The following is a 14,044-nucleotide window of genomic DNA, read 5'->3' on the forward strand; positions in this document are numbered from 1 at the left end:
TGCCATGGCAGAGATAAATGGTAAATGGCAGGGAGAAAAGGCCGTGAACGCCTCAAAGGAGACAAGGGTATGCTACTGGCATGTCTATTTTTGTGTTTAAAAAATATTTTTTATTTTTATTTTAAATTGATATTTTTTATGTTTTTAAATTATTGTATTATATTAATATAAAAATTATTTTAAAAAATATTTTAACATATTTTTACTTGTAAAATAATTACAACATGCTTTCAAATACACTATATAATTATTATTATTTTTTAAAAGAAACAGCAAATCTAATGAAACGACAAAAAGAGAAGAACACAGCATGTGGAGCACACGTGTCTGTTCTGTGGACAGAAGCGTGCAAATGATAAAGGGAATCATGAGATAGTCTCTTTATAATTACAATCTGGGCATCTCTCTTGTAGCAGTGTCCATGGACTCCTAAAAGTGGGAAACAGAAAAATCACTTTCCATCACAGCCTGTAAATTGACAGAGTCATTCAGAGACAGACAGATTGAACAAAAAGAAACGTTGTTGCTCGAGCCAACGTTAATGGTTCGGTCCGGTTATTTTAGTTTCAGCCTTGTAAAACCGAAACGGAACCAAATCCAATGAGTTAATTCCTCATACCCTGTCGTCTTTCTCCTCCCTTCATCGTTTCTTCCCCATCTTTACGCACGAATGTGACAGACAAACAACCCATCTCTCTCCCTCACACTCCTTCTGGTCTGCACAATCAAACAAACACCACAGATCCCTTCACTCTTCTTACACTGCTACAACCTCTGCTTCAAAGGCGTCGTTGCAGACCCAGTGAACCAGCTGCCAAGCTTCCACTAGATACAGCTCACACCACTACCACCCTCACCGCTACAAAGAAATCAAGAGTGTCTTGTCTCCTTGCTAAGTGGAGGGGTACATGTTTGTTCGATCATGGCTATGTTTTTATGGTTTTCACTACAAGACATGACACCTGTTAGCTAAACACAGGTTAATAGTGTAGCATTACATGGTATAAAAAGAGGACCTGATTTTTATAAACGTCGAAATTTATTCGAGAACATCTCTTACCCTCTGAGTAGCAAACATGAAATTAAGGAATTAAAAGAAACCATTGTTGTTCGCAAGGTTAAAATCAGGCTGCTGCAGAGATCCGCCTCGAGTGTCGTTGTCTTCTGCCGTCGATTGGCTATATAGCTGCATGCCTGTGGTCCTATCTGAAAGAGGAAACAATAAAAAACGAAAATCGTCATGATCAGCGGATCATAATACATCTATGTGTGATATCGTAGCCATCAGGATGGCCAACTGTGATTTTTGTCCTCAGGTGAAACGCCGGCAAGCGAAGAAGTTGCAGGGTGTCTTGTCGCAGGAGGATGGCTTTAGCTGAGCTATCTTTACACCTGATACAAAGAGCAAACAGTACTCGCCATATGATATGATCATGGTTAGCTAGCGCCATCTCTCCTGCGACAAGAAACCCCCAAACCCTCTAATATTTTGTCTTGCTTTATTCTCCATGCCTTGCATTTATGCCTTCCACGCCCACTTTTTATAGCTTAGAAAGAGCCCGCCCTTGTCATAAATTTCATCAAATTTATTGAATTTTCTACGAGCCAGTATGTTAGAGGGGTCCTAAGCTTTGAGCACTCGAAGAAAAGTATAAGAAATTTCTTTGAAGTTCTTAACTTCACACCGCTCAACAAGCTCGAAAGTGATCACTAGTTTTGCATCACGTTATGCTGAACCCAATGAGTGTGGACAGTAGAAATAAGGGAGATATTGGACATCCAAGCATTATTACATATTACTAATAAACATTAAAATTATAATAAGGAGGTAATTTAATTGGCCAAATCTTAAATTTATTTTATAATTATCATAAGTTTAAGTTTTTTCGAGACTATTAAAAATTTTAAATTTTAAATTTATAAAATTAATTAAAATATATAAATACTAGTCTAAATAATCATGTTAATAAAAAAAAATAAACGTGAAAATTATGTTTTGGACATCTAAAACGAAGTCCACATCATGTTTGGTCAATGGTCATATGGGGTGTTCTACTTTAAGTTCAAAAGAATTACAAGCAAGGATTACGTTCGAATTGATTAAAAACTAGAGAGCCAGTAATGAGAAATTATATTATAATGTGAAAATAAAACAAAATAATATCGGATCATATAATAATAAGAAATACTTGAGGTGCAAGTATTTTTCTACGAGACAACTCTTGAATTAAAGATGAAATTAAAAAATCCTAGAACAAAAACTTGTATTCCAATGGAAAATTCTCACAAATTAAGGAGTGCCGATGTGCTACAGACACCAAGACCTAGTCAATGTCGATACGTTTCTGCTTCTGATTGCAAGTAATAATTAAATTAACAGCATTGGTAAGTAACTAACTAGTAGTTATATTACGAGTAACAGTACGGCTTCGGTTTCATAACAAAAGAAAGAAGACAGAACTGAAATGGTCCGTGTGTACCGGCAGATGTCGTTGTACAGTAGACCAGGCAAACGAGAGACCAACAATTATTGTGACTGGTTTCGTTTCGGTCGAGCCTTCCAAACCATTCCATTTCAAGGTCAATTCCATGCCATGATACAACGAAATTTCAATACAAATCCATGGACTGGTTAATTTCCTAGTCTCTTTTTCACAAATACTTTACCACAAAAATAAGCTAAAACGATTTGAAATTATTATTTATATAAAAAATAAATATTTATGCTTCAATAATAGAAAAACAATGGTTCTTCCCAACAAACTAAAGAGAAGAAGTCAACATCGTTCGAGTACAATTGAATCACTCACACTAAAAAAATCAATCCTGATTAAACAAGAATTTCCAATGCAATTTTATTTTTTAAAACACAAAAACAACTCACTAGTGTCATGTTGAATATAACAATATATGATTAATCAACAATTATAAAATACTTTTAAGTCTTTTTTTCTAAAGAAACTTCAAACTTATTTCATTTTTATCATAAGTTTTTACAAGAAATAACTTTTGAATTATATTATAAAGTTAAAAATATTTTTTCATAAACTATATCAAATGAATTTTAAATCAATTTCACCAATTCAATTTAAATGAATCTTATCTATTGTTTCAAATCCCCCTCCCAACCCCAGCATCGAGAGAGAACCAAAAAAAATTGATAAACTAAAGTGTTATTTCAAGACAAGGTGATAATGATCATCACAAAATCAAGATATAGCAACTCATTTAATAATTAATTATTAAATTAATAATTTTAAATTTTGATCTATAAAAAAAATATTTATCATATATTTAAGCATCTTAGTTTTTAGACTAAGATCATGTTCTTGCCAATAATTAATTATTAAATTAATAGTTTTAAATTTTGATCTATAAAAAAAAATATTTATCATATATTTAGGCATTTTAGTTTTTAGACTAAGATCATGTTCTTGCTCTTTCTTTTTATATTTTTGTAAAGTTTAAGTTTTGCTTTTATTAATTTCTTGTTTATGTTTTTCATTTCCTTTCCTTTATTTAGTTAACTTATATCTTATTTATGTTTTTATCTTATTTATTTATATTTCTCTTCTTTTATTATGTTTGATTAAGTTTATTATGTTAAGGTAAAAAAGTTACACTAATGGTGTAAGAATAAGTATAGTGTAAACTTAACATAGACTTTAATGTTTGATACTAACATGTTTTGTATTTCTTATCTTGTTCACTCTTAATACTTTGCTTGTTAAATGATTAATCTAGATTTGTATTGTATAATATTTGGTACAACAAATACTTGGCATTTTCATAACCTAACCATAAGGTATAATCGATACTTGTACTATGAAAGGAACTTGATTTGTTTGTTCATATAAGTTATAATCATAAATACTTAACAACATTTACAAGTATTAGCATTATTTGAATAAGATAACTAATGTAAACATGTTAACAATTTATAATCCGATTGGAACCTCTCTTATGTGTGGTTTCCAGTTGAGTAATAAAAAGAGTTTACATTATACTTGTTTGAAATACCATTAGTAAATCCTCTAATCTTGACATTTGTTTTTATCATTGTTTAATCCTCACATTAATCTTACAATCTCAAAGTCATTTTTAACTTTTTCTTCTTCTTATTGTTGTTGTTATTGTTGTTTATAATTTATATAATTAATCTTCTTGTGATTTGATCCCGGTCTTGTCGAGTTATTTATTACTTCAACACTTCTACACATGGGAGATGATATCAATCTTTTGGTTGTGTCAAATTCCAATACAAAAATTAACTTAAAGCAAGGATTTCCATTTATGCTTCTACTTTCTAACTCGAGGGTGCGATGTACCTAACAACATATTTATATAACATGTGAATATTTGGTAAAAACTAGAAAATTTACACTTATTAATAATACACAATTTAAATAAGGGCTACTTGAAGCATACACAATAATATACGCATTAACTCATCAAATGAAGTACTTGTCATCAATATATTAATTTAATCTAAATTTCATTTTTTTTTGTCAATCCTTTACTAGATATCTTCTTCATTTACCAGGATATGACTTTCTCAAGATGTTCATTAGTTAATACATTATATTTGAAGTTCAGGTAAGAAATAAAATGAAAAATAGTTTAACCAATATGCCCATTTCAACATGGCATTATTTTTATTAACTAAAAAATAATCTTTCAATTTAACCAATATGCCCATTTCAACATGGCATTATTTTTATTAACTAAAAAATAATCTTTCAACACGCCTATTTAACAGGGCATTATTTTCATTAACCAGGAAATAATCTTTCGGCACACTCATTTGGGAATTAATTCCATTCTTTTTATTTCACAATTTCTACATTAAAATTACAATCAAAAGAAATTTCTTCTAAAATACTAAATTAAACAATTAATTTATTATAGGGTATTTAACACCTTCCTGGTCTTTATGGGCGTGAAGTGGTTCTGTGTTGCTGATTAGGTCCTGCAACCTCTTTTGCATCAACATAAAAATCAAAATGTCAATTATTATTCATAACCAAATAATAAAAATCTTATTTCATTTTAAGTTAAGAAGAATAAAATTTCATTTTTAATCATTTATTGAAATTAACTTCCTAATTCTCTAACAATCCATCCCATTCATCTAAAATCACTCTTTTACATTAACAAAATCCAAGTCAAAATTCTTTTTTCTCATTTTTTATATGTCATGGCCAAAATTCATTCAAGGAATTAATATTTTATTTTTATAAAATCCTTCACCATTTTATTTATTAACATTTATAAGCCTATAAATTCCCACAATGCCTAAACAATTGTATTAAATTCTTCAATATCCCAAAACCTCTCCTTTTGTTGAGACCATTAACAAAAAAAAAAGGGAGGGGGGGGGGTTGGGGTTTGTTTCTTCCATTTCTAAATTAAACACTTACCCATTAATAATTTACACCTCTTAATATAGTTCAATCATAAATTGTATCATTTCAATTTTAACACCATAAATCTTCAAATTCACATAATTATAACAATTTAATTTCTTCATCAAAACACAAAATTATAACAATTAATCATTCTAAACATGTTCTTCAACTTACTTGGATAAAGATTTAAGGAATGGATGCAAGAAAATTCAAGTTTCTTTCTTCTTCTTTTTTTCTTTTTAAACCATAACTTTAGATTTCTTTCTTCAAAACAAGTTCCACTCACTAAATCACCCCTCTTAATTTTTTTTTCTAAATGTTAATCACTGTAATTACACTTCTTCTTCTTCTTCTTTTTCATATATAATTTGCAAGGAAGAAATCATATAAATACTTTCCCTTTCTTATGGCTTTTAGCCATTGGCCAAGCAAAGAAAAAAAATGGGCATTTATATAATCTTATTTTTTAAATTTGCACATTGAACCCTTTTATTTAGTATTTTTCAAATTTATTCCCATCCTTTCTTTTTCAATAAATTAATGCTTTATAACTTTATTTTGTTTAATTTTGCCCCTCCAAATTCTTACATATTGTTTATCTATCCATCTATCTATCTATCTATTATTATTATTGTTCGGGTTAGAATATAACTGGCTTTCACAATCCTATTTATCTATCCATCTATCTATCTATCTATCTATTATTATTATTGTTCGGGTTAGAATATAACTGGCTTTCACAATCATTGTCATCATCATTATCATTATCATCAAATCACATGCATCTATCTTTTTAATGAAAAAAATTTAATAATAAATAAAATATATTTTAAAATTAACAAAAAAAAATGTTAAAACACATAAATGTTGTTTTTTAAAATGTGCTTTGTAGAAGAAAAAAAACAAAATAAATCAAAATATAACTTTGCTAATAAATATTATGACGGAATTGTTCACCTATAAAAAATCTATTAATAATATTAAAAAAAGATAGAACGGTGAACTTCAACAAAATGAACTTTCTAATAAAAAAACTTTTTTCCCTTTCAAAATAGTATTAATCATATATTATGTCAAACTTGTTTAATTTTAAACCAAAAGAACAAATTTTTCTTACTTGTAGAATTTGTAAAAGAGCAAAACACTTATTCTTATATAAAAATAGAGTATGATTTATTTTTTTTAATTTAAAACCAAAAAAAAAAAAATCAAAGATGACATCCATGACTAGCATTCCTAAAATATGTTATTTTTAAAATAATTTTTAAACTGTTTTTTTTTTCTTTTAAATAAAAAGTCCACACCTTCGCGGGCACTTGTACCGACAAAACAAATTCATTCACTATTTGAAGTAATGGCAATGTGACAAAGTCTCTATCAGAATTTCTCTTGCTTAGAATTGGAAGAAGAAAATTGAAATATTTATTTGAAGTATTATATTTGAGCTGAGATTTAAAATAAATAAAAAAGAATTATATTTTCTTATTAAATATTTATTTGAAATTTATGGAAAACAGGGCTATCACAAAAGAAAAAAGAAAAAGAAAAAGAAAAAAGAAATTGTATTATTTAAATGGCTATTGCTTGCCAAAGACCCTATCGTTAGATAGTTTCACATTACCGTGGTCTTCTTTTTCTCTCCTTTTTCTTCGCTTTTAGCTCATTAAATAGCTCTTTAAATATTATTTAATGTTGATCTGAATATTGTTTTTCAAATAATTCAGATTTAGGATTTTTTATATATATTTTCATTCAATCTCATATACAATATTTTCATTTTTTTATAAAAATAATTTTTTATTAACATATTTATCTTAACTAACACAATATTTTTAACTAAAATTATTATTTCTATTTAAAAATGATATTTTATTATTGTTAAAGGAAATTCATAGAAAAATATCAAAATGATATGTTTATATTTTATTTTATGTGATTGAAAGTTAAAAAAAAACATAAATGTAATAAAATTATGTTTAGAATCTATTTAAAAATTTTATTAATAAAAAAAATTGAGTTTAATCTAATTTTCTTGAACAATTTATTATAAGTATTATTATTTTTATATGAAAAACATAATAAGAGATAAAACAATTATGAAAACTCAAATAAAAATTTATAATAATATTTAAGAATTATATAAAAATTAGAATGTATGTTAAACTAATAATTTTTTTTGAAGTGTAAAAAAATCTCAAAAAAAGAAAAAAATATAAAAATAAAAATAAAAATTCAACAAAAAGCCAAGCCAATGCGTGACCCATTGTAAAAGGTCAAATACACGCGGTCTTGATTTTATTTTTTTAATTAAAATGGCAAAAAAAAAATGTTGTATACTCTTTTTTAAAAACAAAAAAAAAAGTATTTTTCATGTGTTTTAAAAAATAAATATATTTTTTAGTGTTTGAACCGTAATCTCTAAGCTATCATATATATATATATATATATATATGGGCTATCATATATATATATATATATATATTATGTGGCTAATCAATTACATAAATTTTATAAAATAATTAAATAGATATATTTAGGACTTTACTATTTATATACACAGTAAAGCACCATAAATCACTTTAGTTATTTTAATTTTTTATTACTATTATTTTTCTTCTAAATGCGTCAACCTAAATCTAAACCTAGATTCATCTAAATCTAAAGAACCCTAGTTAATCTATATATATATATATATATATATTTCTGGAGACACAACCGGTCAGCTGCCCGTGCTCTCCTCCGAGACAAAGAACAAAGTTTGACAAAGGACGGCAGCAAAATGCGAGGCATATATGTCGAGCAGAAAAGGCTTTTTGAAAAGGTCATAGCTATAAATGATCAATTTTAATAACTAAAATAAATACTTATAAAAGAACCAACCTATTTAAATCCTGATGGAAAAGATGTATTCCCTTGGTTAAAATTCCTCTATCCTATTCATTTTCATTTTTATTTTTAAAAGCTAGTTTTATTATCAACAACATATATATTTCTTTGATAAAAATTAAAGACAATTAAAACAATTAATTGTTAAAAGCTTTATTTTTTCTATAAACAACATGTTTTTTAATATAAATTAATGGCAGTAAAAATAAATATTCATAATAATTCTATTCATTTGAATTAAAAAAATATTTATTTAATCAAAGATCTCTTAACTGATATTTTTATTTTATTTTAAATAAAGCATGTATTCTTAATTTGAAAAATAGTTTATAAAATTGAAACTGTGGATCTTAAACCTGCCTTAACAACTTTAACGTGATTGTATGAAAAATATAATAATGAAAGATTTGGAATTCAAATTTCTTCTTTATAAATGAAAATTAGTGAGCAATTAAGTTCTATCATGTCCATATAAACTTGATCAATGGGAAAGAGAATTGCTAAATTACAAAAACAATCGTTAATTTCTCGTCAGGATGTTTGAGCTTGTTTGGTATGAATATAGAAAGGCTTGTCCTTGGCCTTCCTTCTGTCTCTGTGTTTGTGCTCCGTTATTTGCAGGACACAGCACCCCTATGCACCAGCCAACTGCACCATTTAATTATAGGGACATGCTCTCTCTCTCTCTCTCTCTCTCTCTCTCTGTTCCTCTTCTTCATGGGTTTCAGACTCGAATAATTCATATTCAAAGAGAAGAAGATGGGAAATTAATTTGAATCTTTCCAAGATTCATAGGCAAAGACATGTGTGGCGAACATGCGAAGCATTGCTTAAGTAGTTGATTTTCAAAAGCTAAAGTAAAGAAGAAAAGCAAGAAACTTGGCCCCATGCATTTGACAATTGTTTCTCTAAGTTTCTTTGTCACCTTCCCTGTGAATTTTTCGTAATTTATACTTTCAAGTTCTTCTACAACCTTGAATATCAAAGACGCCCATGGCGAGAGATGAAATTATTAAGTGCTATGGACTCCATTCTTAAGATGGATCGTGACATTTATGTAAAAGCCAAAAAAAAAAACACAAAAAAACAAGAACAAATCAGTGTGTTAAGATCGAGCAACCTGGCTATGAGTCTTCTTTCTCTTGATTTTAAGCAGATTGTGTGTGGTTCAAAGCAATCATTCTTGATTTTTCTACTTGTGCTCTAGATTTATCGATTAAATGCTCTAACCATAAGGTTGTTAAGAGTTTTCATTCAGTGGTCATCTTATGGAAAATTTATTTAAAATCAATGAGCATACCAAGCCAAATTAAAAGTGAAACATTAAACTCAACATTAAATTAAACTCATTTGTAGAATTAAAACTTTGTTAAAATTTAATCTCTAATATAAATTCTTTAATACAAGACATTAACATGATTTAAATAAATTGTAAGTCTTTATGTTATAAGTTCTAGTTTTTCTTATTATTTTTCTTATAATCTAAAAATTTACCTTTAGTTGAGTTGTAATTATTATCTTAAATTAAACATCCATGCTTACTTATCTAATCATATAGTATAATATGATCAATAATCTTAAGGCTTTATTTTATTTTATCTTTATTTAGTTTAGAATTATTTATGAAAACTAGATTAATTGTTAAAGAGTATATTAGCAACTTTATTTTTATTTTATTTTTTGAAGTTAAGTTCAACTGTTTCCTAGTTTATTATATTCATGCATGTATTATTTTTTTTAACTAAACATTTGAAAAATATGTTTGAATCTATTTTCTTATCTTTGTTAGTTTATACAAGTAATTTTTGAATCTTACATGGCATGTTCATGCTAATTATTTAATTTGTTTGTACAAAGTTATAATGGTATGCTATTTGTTTAAACAAGCTTATAATGGTATGATACATATTAATAGCATAATATTTTAAAATGTTCTTGCTTAAATGGAATATTTTATTTTTTTCCTTTTTATAATTGTTATGAAATTTTTAAAAACTTTGTTGGTTAAAATTTTGGTTTTGTCTTATATATTTTATAATTGTTGGATAACCAATTTTATTTCCATAATTTTGACTATTATTTTACAAATTTTAATCAAGCAATCAACTCGAGAATTAATTATACTAACCAATATTGTTTTAGCAACTACTATTTTGATAAGAAGAATTTCACTATCACCTTTGATGGCATATGGTGATAAACTTGAAAAGTTTTATAGGTTGAACTTTAAGATGTGATAATATAAAATATTATACTATTTAACCATCTTGAATTTAGATAAGTTCTTATTGGAAAAAACATCAAAACTATTAGATATTAAATTTAGTTTTATTTTTGTGGTAGCTTTAGACCCATGAAATCATGATAATTTCATATGTAAACTCTTTTGATATAACTTCTAAGACAAACTTTCTAGAACAAGTGGTGAAGTTTCATAATAGAGACAAAAAGGAAAAGATTGTTAGGAAGGGAAAAATATTGTAAAACATTTAACAAAACATGTTTTATCTTCAACAAAATAGGTTATTTAACTAAGGTTTGTAGAAATAGAGCTCAACAATATAACCTAAAAGAGGGAATGACTATTCAAGCCAATATCAACGAGATTGATCACCTAGTGATGAAGTTTTGGAAATGAAAATTTTTACTGTTATTTCTAAAGTGAACTTAATAAAAAATCTTGAGTCATAGTAAGTTGACACTAGTTAACAAGACATATATACATAAACTGAAAAGAGGATGTTCTCTACTCATAAAAAAATGGACAATGAATAGTTATACATGAATAATTTATCAACCTCTAAGATACTAGGTGTTGGTAAAGTTATATTAAATATGACTTTTGAAAAAAAAATTACCTCTAATAATGTGCTTTATTGACACTTGGATGAACTTAATGTTTGATTTATTGTTAAGTGAAAATTGTTTCAAAATTGGTATTTGAGAGATAAATTTGTACTATTAAAAAATAAAATGTCTATAAAAGAAGGGTATCTTATAAATGACTTTTTCAAAATGAATGTTATGAACATTGTAACCATGGATAAGAAGAAAATAATAATAATAATAATAATAATAATTTGTGATCTTCTTATCTACTTAAGTCTGATGACATGTGGTATGATAGGTTAAGCCATGTAAATCATAATTCTATAGAAAAGCTAATAAATCTTGATTATTACCAAGTATGTTTAATAGTATATAGAAAAGCTAATAAATCTTGATTATTATCAAGTATGTTATGAACATTGTAAACCAATGAATTGTATGATGTTTGTGTCTTATAAAAACTTGTTTTCATCTAGTTGAAAATAGTAGCGAATCTCTAGGTTTAATTTACTCGGATATCAGTGATTTAAAATTTATACAAAGTAGAGGATATAAAAAATTTTACATTGCTTTTATACATTATTTCACAAGGTATTGTTATACCTATTACTTTGAAGCAAATATAAGGCTCTTGAAATGTTTAAACATTACAAGAATAAAATTTAAAATGAGCTTGATAAAAAGATAAAAGTAATAAAAGTGGATAACATGAAACATTTTTTGGTAATTTTTATTCTCAAAATAGTATTATTCACCAAACTATCACTCTGTATTCACCTCAACAAAATAATATTGTCAAACCTAAGAACCAAACATTAAAAAAAATAATGAATATCATGTTGATAGGTTTAAGAGCATCTTAGAACTTGTACAAATACCTTATAAAAAAATAAAACACCATATGAATTATGAAAAATATAGAAGACCTTCATATAAGTACCTTAAAGTGTAGGGACCTTTTACAAATATAGGAGTATCTTATCCTAAAAAGCTTGAGATATGACTTAAATTTATGAATTATGTATTTATCGAATATGCTTACAATAGTAGTGGAGATCAATTTCTTATACACAAGTCAAGTATTGAAGATATGCATTATAATACTATAATGGGATAAAAAATGCCACATTCATTATAGATGTGATTTCATTTTAGGAAACACTATAAAATCATTCCAAAAAAAAGAATGATTACGACCCATTTAAGCAATCATCATCAATTAGAAGATGATGAAACTGAGCCAAGGAGTAAAAGTACCAAAATAACTAAAATATTCAGCCTGGATTTTCTAACATACTTTTTAGAAAATGAACAAGTATGGTTTGTACTTAAAGAGTCTTGAAGAGACTTTGAATCAGGTTAAAAAGTCATAACTCTACCCCCACCGTTGGATTATGCTAGTGTTTTAGTATGTTGTACATCTTGGTAAGATCTACAATTAGACTATTTGAATTTTGATAATCTAATTCTATTTGAGAGATATTATTATTGGTATTTTACTAGAAAAATTGATTTTACGGTAGCCATAGTCACTGGATCGGTGCACCTCTGGTTATTATTAGGTCTATCCCATATTGCTCAGGGTGGTTTGATTAGGTATCCTCTTCATTCTCAATGGTAGAGATCAGATTTGCACAACCCTAGAATCTTGTAGTTTTTGTTGAAACTATTGCTCAAGTATGAACACCAATTACCCAGAAACCAGTTGATGATATAGAAAAAGTAGAAACCGATCAGCTGGTTCACCTATAAACCATTTCCTACACCACCACAACCACTAAATTAGTCACTAACATTGCCCATAAACCAACACAACACCTCAAGATAGCCATAAACAACCCATTAACAACTCCACCAATATAAAAATTAAACCTGTTCCTAGAACTTAGGTTAAGAGAGTTAAAGTCACTAAAGCTAATACGCATTTTACCCTTGATCCAATACCTAAATTGCAGGTTAGAACCTTCCTAAAGATCTTTGAGGGGATGTTAACACAAAATTCTCAACAATGGAATCAATAAATGATTGGTTTCTTCCCCTTATTTAAAATGCCATACATTGTTTTAACATTATCACCAATAAAGTATTATAGAATTATGGTCTAGAGAAAATAATGAACACTACTAATAGGTTTATAATTTTTTATTTCTAGATGGAGACATAGATGCAGGTGGTATTTGAGAAAGGCCCTTAGATGTTTGGGGGTAAAGTTACTATCCTCTAACAATGGCACCCTCATTTTATTTTTGATAAAAAAAATATCTAAAAAATATTGGTTTAGATATACCTTCATTCTTAACCTTTTCTTCTATGGCACAAGACAAGCTTGAGCTTGACAGCTAGTATGGTAAGCAAGTCATTACTTTGCGATGAATAAACATATAGTTGCACTCGATTGCAATATACAAGAGTTTGTATGGACACTATGAATAATCATCTTTATTTTAAATTCCACTCATTAATATTTATCAACACCTTGTTAATGTCTATTACCTAGCACCTCGACCATTTAAAATCACAGAATCACCTTTCCCTAAATGGTATAATAAAAATTCTAAATGTGAATATTGTTAAGAAGTTATGGGTCATTCCATTCATCATGATCAAATGTTTAAGAAATATATCAACAATTTCATTTATCATGGATTGTTAAAATTTTAAGAGAAAAATGGTGAATAGAACTTAATCACCAAAATGCTTAAGGCCAACTCAAGAGAACAATCAGAATATGATGTTAAGCGAATCATATAATTAACAAGTGAATAGAGAGGTGACACAACTAAAAGATTAATGTCTTCTTCTAAATGCAGGAGTGTTAAAGTAATAAATAACCCCGCAAAACCGGGATCGAACCATAGAAAGGTTAATTGTATAAATTATAAACAACAACAATAATAATAGTAATAATAATAGTAATAATA

General features: G+C 27.3%; 1 long non-coding RNA gene across 1 annotated transcript; it reads right to left on the bottom strand.

Annotated features, from left to right (window-relative positions):
• Window positions 1–353: 353 nt before the first annotated feature.
• On the bottom strand, window positions 354–1,715 carry LOC105113757 (uncharacterized). Its single transcript, XR_840016.1, has 2 exons — window positions 1,061–1,715; window positions 354–962 (listed from the first exon to the last, which is right to left on the bottom strand). It is a non-coding gene; the product is annotated as an uncharacterized LOC105113757 (long non-coding RNA).
• Between the last annotated feature and the right edge of the window lie 12,329 nt (window positions 1,716–14,044).

This window comes from Populus euphratica, unplaced genomic scaffold (genome assembly GCF_000495115.2).
Source record: "Populus euphratica unplaced genomic scaffold, PopEup_1.0 scaffold451.1, whole genome shotgun sequence".
In the NCBI taxonomy this organism is placed as follows: Eukaryota; Viridiplantae; Streptophyta; class Magnoliopsida; order Malpighiales; family Salicaceae; genus Populus; species Populus euphratica.